Source organism: Procambarus clarkii, chromosome 86, assembly GCF_040958095.1.
Source record: "Procambarus clarkii isolate CNS0578487 chromosome 86, FALCON_Pclarkii_2.0, whole genome shotgun sequence".
NCBI lineage: Eukaryota > Metazoa > Arthropoda > Malacostraca > Decapoda > Cambaridae > Procambarus > Procambarus clarkii.
In genome coordinates this window covers 3,056,500-3,070,249 of record NC_091235.1, presented here as the reverse complement: position 1 = coordinate 3,070,249, position 13,750 = coordinate 3,056,500, and the positions used below count along the sequence as shown (strand labels likewise).

Sequence of the window (13,750 nt, the reverse complement as noted above, 5' to 3'; positions counted from 1 at the left end):
ACCCACTGTCAACCATATTTAATAAATCAATAGAGTCAGGCAGTGCCAGAGTTTTGGAAAGTTGCTAATGTGATACCAGTTTTTAAGAAAGGAGATAGATCACTTGCGTCTAACTATCGACCAATTAGCCTAATGTCTATTGTGGGAAAGTTACTCGAATCTATAATAGCAAATAAAATTCGTCTTCATCTTGAAAAACATAAATTAATAATTGAGTCGCAACATGGTTTTATAAATGGCCGTTCATGTTTAACAAATTTGTTATCTTTTTATTCTAGCATTGTTGAGGCAGTTGATAGTGGTAAGGATTGCGATGTTGTATACCTTGACTTTAGCAAAGCTTTTGATACAGTGCCACATGAAAGACTGATTAAAAAAATAGAGTCTCATGGTATTGGGGGTGCTATATTAAGCTGGATTAGGGCATGGCTATACCAAAGGAAACAGAGAGTTAGTATAAATGGAATCAAGTCAGAGTGGGAAAATGTTGTAAGTGGAGTGCCTCAAGGCTCTGTCCTGGGACCTCTGTTGTTTATAATATATATAAATGATTTAGATTCAGGTTTGAGTAGCAACATTTGCAAATTTGCCGATGATACGAAAATCGGTAGGGAAATTAATTCGGAGGAGGACTCACTATCACTTCAAGTTGATCTAGATAGGGTTTTGAAATGGTCAAAGGATTGGCAGATGCAGTTTAATGCTGATAAATGTAAAGTTCTGAGGTTAGGTAATGATGATAGAGTTACAAGATACGAGCTAGATGGTGTTGTGATTGCGAAGTCGGATTGCGAAAGGGATCTGGGAGTTATGATTAGTAAGAATTTAAAACAAAAGGATCAATGCATAAATGTTCGTAATAAGGCAAATCGGACACTTGGATTTATTAATCGCAGCGTTAGTAACAAGACACCTGGTGTGGTTCTCAAGCTATATCTTGCTCTAGTTAGGCCCCATTTAGATTATGCAGTTCAGTTTTGGTCGCCATATTATAGAATGGATATAAATTCACTTGAACGTGTCCAGCGTAGGATGACTAAGTTAATTCCCCAAATTAGAAATCTTTCATATGAAGAAAGATTAACAAAGCTTAAGTTGCATTCACTGGAAAGGCGAAGAGTTAGGGGTGACATGATAGAGGTTTACAAGTGGATGAATGGACATAACCGGGGGGATATTAATAGGGTATTAAAAGTATCAACACAGGACAGAACACGAAACAATGGATATAAATTGGATAAGTTTAGATTTAGGAAAGACTTGGGTAAATACTGGTTCAGTAACAGGGTTGTTGATTTGTGGAACCAATTGCCGCGTAACATTGTGGAGGTGGGGTCCCTCGATTGTTTCAAGCACGGGTTGGACAAGTATATGAGTGGGATTGGGTGGTTATAGAATAGGAGCTGCCTCGTATGGGCCAATAGGCCTTCTGCAGTTACCTTTGTTCGTATGTTCTTATGTTCTTACCGGCAGTTAGGTTGCCGTGTTAATGATTGGCTGTCAACTGTGTTAAGTTAGGTGTTTCTCCACGAGTGGATACGAGTCGTTTAGCCAGACGTCAAGAGTCTCGCTAATACAACCATAGCCTTTCTGACGCCAATCTAAAGTAAACCAAGCACCCTTTGTATTAGTGGTTAAGTTAGTAAATAAACTACTGTTAAGCTTTATGCGGTGTTTCCGTTGAACCACTTCTGAATACTGCCAACTATTTACTCAAGCCTTCAGCTCCAGGTGTCTCCAACACCGAGTTGCCTATAAGTCACTAAACTATAAATGTGATGAGGACCCTAGGAGTCCCTTAAAGTGTTACATCATTGAGGAGATTCCAACGATCAACGTGGAGCAGGACCAGGTGAGGCTAGTCTGAGAAGAGACCCTCAAGGACTCTAACTCGACCTTGCTCCCTGGACCTGTACGGTTGCTCTCGTATTTTCTGTTCTGCTAATTCCGACAGTTTCGTGAAGCGTCTGCCACATGTACATTGGCGACGTACGCATTGCAGTCGTGAAAGCAAAAAAAGAAAACCTCAACAGTGTCCAGCAGCTGGACACCCTCATAAATACTGTCAAGCAGTATCATCCACCGCGATAGCACCCTGACGATTAAATGCAACTTCAGAACACTGAATAAATTTACTGATAAAAAAATTGAACCACTTACGGGCTATTCATGCCCGTGCCACCTCTTGTGTGAGGCTTAATCTTTATCAATCAATCTTTCCAAGAATCTAATGACTCTCTCGTTATAGCAGGTAATGAACTAAGTTTGAAAGCTTCCGCCCATTTATTTACGAGCCCATTTGCAATTCCTTGCGGGTCAGGACGTGCAACAAAATTATGCTTTTTACCCCTAAATTTAATTATGTCTTGCCAGATTTCCTTCAAGTTTCTGTTACTCCCAACTTTCTCTGTAAACTCCTGCCAATACTTGCTCCTAATTTCTTTTCTCTTCTCACACAGCCTAGCAACTGTAAGTAAAGCATTCTTCCCTTCCTCAGTCCTACCTCATATTCGCTACCCCGCTCCTGTGCCAGGTAAGTCCACTACGGGCTCACCATAGCCCGTGCTACTTGCCCCGCTCCTGTGCCAGGTAAGTCCACTACGGGTTCACCATAGCCCGTGCTACTTACCCCGCTCCTGTGCCAGGTAAGTCCACTACGGGCTCACCATAGCCCGTGCTACTTACCCCGCTCCTGTGCCAGGTAAGTCCTCTACGGGCTCACCATAGCCTGTGCTACTTGCCCCGCTCCTGTGCCAGGTAAGTCCACTACGGGCTCACCATAGCCCGTGCTACTTACCCCGCTCCTGTGCCAGGTAAGTCCACTACGGGCTCACCATAGCCTGTGCTACTTGCCCCGCTCCTGTGCCAGGTAAGTCCACTACGGGCTCACCATAGCCCGTGCTACTTGCCCCGCTCCTGTGCCAGGTAAGTCCACTACGGGATCACCATAGCCCGTGCTACTTACCCCGCTCCTGTGCCAGGTAAGTCCACTACGGGCTCACCATAGCCCGTGCTACTTACCCCGCTCCTGTGCCAGGTAAGTCCTCTACGGGCTCACCATAGCCTGTGCTACTTGCCCCGCTCCTGTGCCAGGTAAGTCCACTACGGGCTCACCATAGCCCGTGCTACTTACCCCGCTCCTGTGCCAGGTAAGTCCACTACGGGCTCACCATAGCCTGTGCTACTTGCCCCGCTCCTGTGCCAGGTAAGTCCACTACGGGCTCACCATAGCCCGTGCTACTTGCCCCGCTCCTGTGCCAGGTAAGTCCACTACGGGCTCACCATAGCCCGTGCTACTTGGAACGTTTTGTTCCGAGTAGCTGAATCTAAAACAACAACAACAGTCCTTCATCAGCCCTTAAGCATCTTCACCTGTGTATAATTTTATTTTCTGGTGGGCTGCTTTCTTCTACTAGATGTTGTTCTGTTCAATGTCACATAAAATACTTCTACCTCTTTAATTAGATCATCATAAAATGCCTATGCCGAAACTGGCTTATAAGTATCATTCCAAGACTTAATATGACTAACAAGACCCTTAATTCTCCTTCACTAAATTTTAACCTTTTCCTCTGAAGGCAGGCATTCGTTTTATCCAGTTTAATCCGTATTTGTAATGCAAAATTATCACTTTGAATTTCATTCACAGTAAGACAATTCCCCTCTATGCCCTCAGCATTTATCAAACAAGCATAATCTAATCTCCCTCCCCTCAGATGAGTAGGAGAGGGCTCGCCCAGCAGTTGAACATCTTCATGTTCCTGCAATAACTGGTACCATCTGCAACCATTCCTATTTGCTTTACCCCTTGATCCTAAAGCTGGATGTCTGGCATTAAAATCCCCTACCACTAAAGATACCACAAGTGTATCTTCAGAAAAGAAAAAATCTGACGCGTATCTTAAATCAAGGGAGCTATCAGAGATGTATAGATTAATGAAATTTAACTCTCGGTCTTGTAATAGTATCCGCAAGCTAATACTTTCAATACCTCTATATTTCTCAGGCATTCCAGTTATCTCAGCAGGTATGGTACTATTGACATAACATGAGACCCCCCTAGTTCCTCCATCAGCACATAAGTGAAAAACCTGTATAGCCATTTAGCCTCAGAATGCTACATCCCTATCCCCAGTTTCCTGGAGTGTTACTATGTCAATATTCTCTCTAAGAGTATAATAGAGTACATCCACTGCTCTAGTTTTTAACCCATTAACGTTCCAAGATCTCACTCTTGGAGAATAGAGTCTCACACTATTTTCATCCATGATTAATAATAAAACTACCTTTGCCCTGTCCGTCACATTCCATGAAATACAAGAGCAACTTAGACACTTCCTCCCAGCACTGTAACATTGTTGCTTTCTCCTCACTTGCACAACAACTACTAACATCAAAGGTAATATTATTCATATCAATTTTCTTTTTTATTTCTGTATACAGTTTTACTTTAACTTTTGTTTCAACATTTGTCACTACAGAAGGTTGAACACCGCGAACACTAATAGAAAGTGCATTTTACTGACTATCCTCTATCATCGACACGTCATGCTCTTCCTTACTTTCTTCTACGCACCCTTCACTTTCCATTTCACGTCCTGTTTCACAACCATCTTCACCCCGTCTACCCTCCATAGCTAATTTTTCTAACGCCTCAACCCTCTTGTCTAGTTTTTTTTTTTTTTAGATATTCCAATATTTGAGTACCAGCCTCCGAATTCACTATATTGTCCTGAACCTTGTCTCCACAAGGTTTCATTTTTTCAACTGCATTACCTACTTTCCCTAGGCTCGCCTTAACTGTTTCCGGTTCTTTCTCCCACACATTGTTCAAAGGGGCTGTCATTGGCTTCCGGCTGTTTCCTCCATGTTCCTGCTGCAAAACCCTTCCTTCCTTCGATGATACATCTATCTTGATTGTAGGACCGGTCCTGGAGTCTCTCAGATGAGGCTTCATGCGGCATAGATAGGAACCAGCCTGGGGCCAGATTCACGAAAGCACTTACGAACGTGCACATCTTTTCTCAATCTTTGGCACCTTTGTTTCCAATTATTAAACAGTTAATGAGCTCCGAAGCACCAGGAGGCTGTTTATAACAATAACAACAGTTGAATGGGAAGTTTTCATGTTTGTAAACTGTTTTATAAATGTAACCAAAGCCGTCAAAGATTGAGGAAAGATGTACACGTTCGTAAGTGCTTGCGTAAGTGCTTTCGTGAATCTGGCCCCAGATTCACGAAGGTATTTACGAATGTTTTCCTTCTTAGGGCCTTCGTGGTGGCTACGTCGGTATTCAGGTAGCTACACTTAGAAGAAAAGCCTTCGTAAGTTTGGTCCGTCATCTAAGTGTACTGTCGACCACTAGTAGCTTTACGTAAACTGGATATAACTCAAATTTTCTCTACTACATAACACAGGGATCGATTTTAAGATTTTGGAACGTAAACAAAAGATTATAGCTGGTGAATCTCGTGAAGAGGAGTCCTTCATGTTAGTTATATATGCATTCTCTGCTTGAAACTTGAAGTAAATATGTCTTTTATGATATTAGAATTAGTTTTATAATAGCAAGATATTATACCAGTAGTTATTAAATAAATAAACACTGCTGAACATGAAATATGAGAGAAGGTGATGAGCCCTGCCTGATGGGATCATTTACTATCACCAAATGCCCCTGTTCACCTAGTAGTAAGGGTGTACCTTAGCTATACATACCCATTTCTAATTTATTTAGTTTGGTTTTATTTTGAAATTTAATCTGGGTGAGACATAAAATGAAAATATGCTGCACAAATGATGTTAGGTAAGGAGGAAGGGTAAAAATGTCAAAACTTTATTCATTGAATACTTAAAGCTATAATTATGACTATATGGACTATTAAAAAAGAGAGAAGGAAGTAGGGGTCCAAGACCTTTTCCTGTTCCACAACTTGGGTGTGGAACAAGTAATTATTAAAAGAAGGCACCATGCCGGTAAGGCTATGTAGCAGTAAGGCAGTGAGGTGAGGCAGCTACTTATTTGAGAAATGGCTATTTTATTTACCTTATAACCTGAGGCAGCTTATTTTATTTGAGGAATACTCAGCTGATTCCTCTACATTTAGCATGGAAAAATTTTTCGTCCAAGACGAAAATTCCTGTTACACAATTTGGCTGTGTGTAACCAAACTAGAAGTGCTCTACAAATCAAGGGACCCAGAATGTGGAATGACCTCCCGAATCATGTCAAAGGCTGTACCTCTCTCAACCAGTTTAAGAGTAAAACCAAGTACTACCTAATTAACTCCATGTAACTTACCTTACCCCCTAAATGTCAACCCATGTCTTGCTATTTTTTAAACAATTTTGTTTGTTCACCAACGTGTACAATTGCTGATTTATGCTATGTTAACCCCTCTTTTTTATTTTTTATTTCTTCTTTCAACACAATTTATACCTAATCCCGATTATTATTAAGTTTTAGTCTGTGTTTTTCCCCCCACACCTTGCCCGAAATGCTATGAGTATTAGTGGCTTTAGGTAGTGTATGTACTAGCTATGTCTATAAATCCAACATTATGTTTGTAAATCAACTATATGTACTTTTCCTGAATAAAATTTATTTATTATTATTTATTTATTAATCAGTAAGTATTAAAAGAAGACACCAAGCTGGGAAGGCTATGTAGCACCATTGTGTGTAACAATAAACCATTTTTTTTTAACAAATAATGCACCTGTATGGTAAAACAAATCCTGTCAGCTGTAAAAATATTGATGCAGGTATTTAAATAAAAAATATAATGAAAGAAATATTACTGGTTTATTTTTATCCTATCTTTTTGTTCTGTACAGTATATCCAAGGAAGTGAAAAACTGAGACATAATGTACAATTTAATGAATGATTAGCATGGATTAGCAGTTCAAAAGAAATATGACTATTACATATCAACATGAGATCTTAATGATCCATGGTTAACATGATTTAATAAGGATAATACAGTACTGTATTTGTAATAATACAAACTATAATTTAAAATCTTTATTACTGATTTTTTTATTAAGAAGATTAGGTATACACAGCAATGTGCTGCTACCCTATTCTATATTTATTTATTTATTTATATATATACAAGAAGGTACATTGGGTTTGTGAGAATACATTGAATAGTACAGTATTTACAATCTTGTAAAGCCACTAGTACGCGTAGCGTTTCGGGCAGGTCCTTAATCTAACAGATAATTTTAAGTAGGTAATTTCTATCAGAATTGATAAATGATAACAAATACATTGCAAGAGAAAAATGAGATGAGAGAGCTTAGTAAGTATATTAAAGCACATTGTTATATTAAAGCTCTGATTGATTACATTGACAGCTTGATTGGTAATTTAAACAAGATTAATAGACACCATACAGCAGATTGACAGCACATATAAGACAGCAATGATCACAATGGTAAAGATGCCATATTCCATAAAGATATGGAATATTACACAGTGTAGATAAAAAATTAGCTATAAGTTTATCTAATACTCCCATCTCACAGGATGGTTAGACATACATGGAATCAAGGTAGAAAATACCAGCCTCAATACAAAACACAAATCAACTCTGACTAAACAACTCTTCACGATTTTCATAAGAGAAAAGCACTGAATCATGGAAACATTATATTTTAATTACTCTTACCAGTTTCTACAAGACTCCTCTCAAATAATGTATTTTTTAACAAGTTTAGGTATACACAGCAATGTGCTGCATCCCTATTCTGTAGGAAGGACCACACAGTGTAGATAAAAAACCAGCTACAAGCTCACCCAACATCCTCACCTCACAGGATGGCCAGTCATACATGGAATTAGGAGAGAACAAAATACTTAAGGCTGATCTATTAGCCTCCACTGGCAAAATCTGGGTGCAGCACAAGAATATCTTCCAATATTCCTGAGTGTATGAAGTAATTGCAGAGCTCAAAGTACCTCATACCATTTGGTATGAAGTCACTGATAACAGGGCAATCACAGATATAGTGTTGGAGAGTATGTCCTCTCAAGTAGGACTGAAAACAGAGTTTTTTTTTTCTACCAAGAGGGCTATAAACCCATGGAACCGCCTACCCGCTGAAGCTGTAAATGCCAAATTCCAGCTAAAAAATATCATTAAGACAATTGACGGGTCCTTTAACAAGCCGCCGGCTTTCTGTCCTCGTCGAGGCCACTAGATAGTTAGTGGCCCTTGGGTAAATTCAGTAAATATATACAATATTTGTCAGCGCATCTTCCGAACAACAAGGAGCTAAACAGTATCTCTTAGAATTACGTAGATAAACAACAAATGTAACATATTTGTTTACTACAATGTCGGTGCTGGCTGTAGAAGTTGAAAAACCATAGTTTTACTTCGAAATATACTAATTTATAAGAAAATTGGATGTAAATAGGTGGCAGTAGAGCTCCGATAAGCCAGCGCTAAATCTTCAATATGAAGAATGTTGCTGCTCTCTGATTGGCCAAACGAAACACAGTAGTGACCTCTATCGGCACGCAGGTGAACCAGACCTAGAACCCAAATATCTTCCTAAGTGGACCTACGTGAATTGTACCTAAGCATCTTCTTAGGGCATACTTAAGAACCTTCGTAGCAAACCTACTTACGAAGAAATACATGGAGTTTTGTGAATCTAGGTCCAGCATTGTGGCTGCCTCGACAATTGCAACAAGATGGGATGAATTTTTCACCTTTTTTAATCGTGACTACACTCTCGCGAGTCGTGTTTCTTACCTCAATTCCGGCACTTGGGGTCAAACTGGCATTTCCACGCCATATGTCCTAAAATGGAACACCTTCATGCATAATATGGGCTCCTCAATGCATGTTGCAACTTTCCTGTAGCCTAGCCCTTGCACAAAAATTCTTTCAGGAGCCTCACCCTTTGCCAAGGCAACAACCAGGCTTTGTTTTTCACCACGAACAGTACTGTTCCTCTTTGCCCAAACAACACTATCATTGTTGAGAAGAAGATAATCACGATCTAAATAAGTTGGATACTTAAAAACTATGATCTTTGTGAGCATCATACCATCTGGAGTAACCATCACAATATTCTCAAACCCAACCGTCGTTAGGTGTTCCACAGCCTTTTCTGTCCCAACTGTTATGTAGGGCCGGTGAACACCCTCCTTGAATAGTGGTTCATAATAAAAAACTCCTTAGCAAGACGAACCGTCCACTCCAGCTTTTGATGCAAGTTCATTTGGCACGTTGTAGAGAATAGCAGCCGCTTCCTTCTATTAATCTGCGGCTCTTGCGTCCTGCAGGTGAGGGTTTCCTGTTGAGAATGCCTGGGAGTTTGCATCACTGGATTCTCCTGTCGTGGACCACAGCAATTTTTCTGTCGCTTATTCATTTCATCTTCACTATCACTGTCTCGCTATCTGTGAAAATTGCACCGTTTCTTTTTGAACATTGCTACTTGATACGGCCTGGTATCATCTTGAACTTGAAAGTCATCCTCACTCTCATAATCGTCAGTCCTAGTGCTGGATTGTCTATCACTGAGGCAGACCGACTCTGCCACTTCCCCAACACGCAAATGCACTGTATAACTGTAACAGTTGAGCATAATTTCACAATATCCAAGAACGCTTACACCGCGACCTCGGGCTGGTCACGACGCCAGTTAAGTTTATTGGGTGTCATCACTCAACCTGTGTGTGGACACACCGCCATAGCAGCATGTACTCCCTAATAGGAAGAAAACCCGCTGGATTGTTCATCCTATCACTTGTTCCCAGACATAACTGGGACTTGTATAACTGTCTAAGGTGAACAGCTTATCAAACAAGAAGATTAACATCTGTCAACCCTTAAAATTTTACGTTATCTTGCGGGTGCATAATGGGGGAATCTCTTAAGAACAGTATCTATATTTGACAAATAGTATTTTCCTAACTCAAACAATGTGGAGTTTATTATTCTACACATATTTCTAATGTCTCTTAGATGTTCGCAGTCAGATGTTCACCATCGTAGATAATGGTGAAGGCGGTGCCCATCACTCTCACTACAAATTCTTCATCTCCGCTCCTCGTCTGTTGCTGCCTTTGAATCAGTGCAGATCACTGCTCCATTAATGTTTCGTTTAAGGAATCTTAACGCCATAACAATGGCGGTTAACTCCGCTTGCGTTGAAGAGGCATAGTTCTCAATACGGGAATTTCCTTCATTTCCACGTTGAAAGACATTATTCCTAATTACAGTGTATGCTGCACCAGTCTTGCCATTGACAGGATTAGATGACCCATCAGTGTAGATTTGATATAACTCATTTCCGGCTTCTTTATAGATTTCCTCGAGATAATTGTGCCTCATTTCTTATGGTAACATGTTGGACTTTTTCGTTGCCATTTCATTGATGATAATCCTGCATGAGTCATCATCCCATGGAGGTAACCTCTCTACAGGCAGGAGCTCACGGGCTTGCTCAAGCTGGTGAAGTTCTTCGAGGTAGCAGACTGATCTGTGATGCCATTTTTTGCTTCTCCTGTTTCCCCCTGTAAGTAACACAGAACTCAGTTTTTTCTTAGCAATATCATTGTAATGGGGATTTCTGGCTATTTTAATTGCAACTCCCCGCCAAACACACACCGAAACTACGACGTTGGTACAACGTTCGAACGAGTTTTAACACCTCCTAACCAGTTATAACAACCAATATAGCGAGTTGTAACAACGTTCTAATACGTCACAAACACGTTAAGCCAAGATGTAACAACTTTATTACAAGTTGTAACAAGCGGAAAATAGAGACAGTTACGGTTTGTGTTTCCAGGGTCCTCTCGTAGATTAGATGTTTTGTCATGGCTTCATTTTGAATATTTTCAAGTTTTTTTCATAACGCTTTGGGAATAAGTGTACGAAACTGGTGCGGCATATGACAGAGTGCACATAGGCTGTGGACATCATTTTAAGCACGGCAATAGAGGCTCCATGCCCATTCCAGGTCATAGCTTTCAGTGCCCTGAGTCGACTTTTGCATGTTCCTATGAGTTGGTTGAGCTCCTCTTTCTTTCCCTTGTTAGAGTCGACAGTGACGCCAAGGTACCGATAGTGGTCAACCCATCCAAGTGTTACACCATTAATTTGTAGCTCTTCATTTTCTCCCCGCTTGTGATGAGAGAATGCTTTTGTCTTGTTTGTGGAGAGAGTGAAACCGAGCTCAATACATTTCCTTCCGAGGAGTTCAATGGACTGTTTATTTTTCCCAAGGTGGGAGCTTGTATTAGAACATCATCTGCATATCGTTAGCAGGGGTTTCAATGCTTCGTAATAGTACATTTTCAGGGAAAGAATGAAGGAGAAGGGATGTTAAAAAAGAGGGGGAGAGGGAAGGAAAGGGTGAAGGGATGGAGACGGGAGAGGGGGAGAGGAGGAAGGAGGGAGGAAGGGAGAGAAGGAGAGGGGGAGGGAAGGAGGCGGGAGAGAAGGAGAGGGAGGGGGAGGAGATGGGGAAGGGAAGGAGTAAAGAGGAAGGAGAGGCATAGGTGAAGGGAAGTATAGAAGTGGGAAATACAGTGAGAGGTATGAAAGCAGGCGGGCTGTCCGCCTTGCTGACACGATGTGTGGGTGTTGGCAGCTAAGCTAAGCTGGCTCCCTCTTGTCAGGGAGCTGTGAGTGTGTGAGAGGTTCTTCACATGTGTTTCACCATATATGGATGTCCATAGATGAATACTGTGAAGCATTCATATATAGACACTCCGATGCTTCCACACACGTTATTCTGTTTAATGCTCTTTATTTTATTATTATTATTTATCGAGTTGTCATACATATTATTTATCGTGTTGTTCATACATACACATATATGAACTGTTCATATATATACATATATAACTCATCTTGGGATTATATACTGTGGGGCGGGGTTTTCGTCCAGAGAATCGAGGCTCTTGGGCCACCAGCTGTGGGAGCGGGGCGTCTCATCTTGGAGTAATCTTTCAAACATTGGGTCCTCTAACATTTCGATGGTGTTCCACACCCTGATGGCTTGGTGCTGCAGTCTGATGTTTAGTGGCTGTATGTTCAGGAGTTCGTGGAGCTCCTGGATTGTCTGATCATATGGTGGACGGTGTTTTGCTGCTCTCCTTAGCGCCTTATTTTGTACTGCTTGCAGTTTCTGCATATTAGTTTTCTTTATGGTGTGTAGGGAAGGGAAGGAGAGAGGGGATGAAAGCAGAGGGGGGGGGGAGGTAGGAGGGAAGGAGAGGGGGAGGGGGAGGGAAGGAGACGGGGGAGGAAAGGAGAGAGGGGAGGGGGAGGGAAGGAGAGGGGGTAGGGGAGAGGGAGGGAGGGAGGAGGGGGGAGATGGGTAAACACAGGGAAGCCGTCAGTTGGTGTATGTGGTCTGGCGACGTATTTGAAAACTAGTGTGTTTCAAGAGGACGGAGGTGAATGCGCACTTGTGGACCGGTGTGTTAGTATCCAGAGGTCGCCGTGAAGTCCACACTGAAAAAGTGAGTCGTAGTCTTGTGCATTAGTGATATATGTTTGTGTGTGAACAGTTGGCTTACATCACGCTTGTTTATATAATGTCTGCCCTCCCCCCTCCCCCTCCATCGTACCACTCACGGGCCAAGGAGAGGCAACAACAGCTGGCTGAGGGACCTGGCAGTGCTTACTTAGGTGTGACTTTTGGGATCTGTTAGGTCGCTCCATCTCAATATCGCAAGAGTTAAATCTGTCCCGGTTTATATGGCAAGTGTTTACTGCTCAGCTGTGTGTGTGTGTGGGCATACTGCCAAGAGCAAAGATTTGGTCGTATGCAAGCAGGATAAACGCCTTTATGCCTAAAATTCACCATGCAAGGTAGATGATTAATTGTATTGCACGATGGCGTCAGATCTCAGGTCTCTTCATATGACTGTTGATCCTGTGCCATTTATATCGATGACAACCTCAGAAACCCAACAGTAGCACGTACGGTGGACAGTCACACTGTCCAACAGTGGGGTCGTTCAACGCTAACGTCAATTTAGGTAATTACCAAAACTGCCATTGGCAAACAGTGTCCAACTCTTAATCAGTACTCCAGCGTGCCCAGCGGATTTTCCACTACAAGGAAACCCTGGTCGACCTTTTAAAACAGCAGGGGATTATTTAAATCAACGAGAGAAAATCAAGATCCACATTTAATAAAAAACTATGGCTGCTCAGCAGATGCTGAAGAGAATAACAGTAACTGGAACTCTCACCCTGCAACCAGCAAAGTCTTGGTAGCACTTTGGCTGTTCTAAAATTCCTTAGGGAAATAGGACATCAGCAGGTCCTCAGAAAAAATCCCAGTCGAAGCCACCACCTGCCAGCCTACTATTAGAGGAATTACAAGGAAGTGTTAGTTCTTCTCCAACATCTACTGGGCCCAGTACTCTTGCTAGTCCGGAGCCAGGGATTCCTACTCAACCTACTTCTAAGAATCATGAGGTATCCACTGCGCCTCCTAGGTCAATCTAAACAAATAACAATCAAGAGGGACTTGCTAGAACAGGTGGAAGCAGCCCTCGACACCACCGTCCTGGGGGAACACCAACACAGTCACATAATCGGCAACAATCAGGTGCTGCATTACCAACCTGAGCGTCATCCTGAGCCCCAATACCAGTGGAGGTCTCAACAAGGTGTTCAATGATTATATCAGCGGCAGGGGTCACGAGGTGCTCAGACAAGGCAACTTCTCTACATGATATCTGTGCCCCGGTTCCAATTGCA

General features: G+C 41.8%; 1 protein-coding gene across 4 annotated transcripts in view; it reads left to right on the top strand.

Annotated features, from left to right (window-relative positions):
- Positions 1 to 13,750, top strand: part of LOC123769148 (acyl-coenzyme A synthetase ACSM3, mitochondrial) — a 401,722-nt gene that overhangs the window by 193,495 nt on the left and 194,477 nt on the right. For 2 of the 4 annotated variants that reach the window (XM_045760154.2, XM_045760137.2), the window contains exon 1: positions 12,352 to 12,498. The exons of the other annotated variants lie outside the window; for them this stretch is intronic. The gene's annotated coding sequence lies outside the window, so the exon portion shown is untranslated. Of the gene's footprint in view, positions 1 to 12,351; positions 12,499 to 13,750 lie in introns of those variants that run through there. 4 annotated transcript variants of the gene reach the window in all.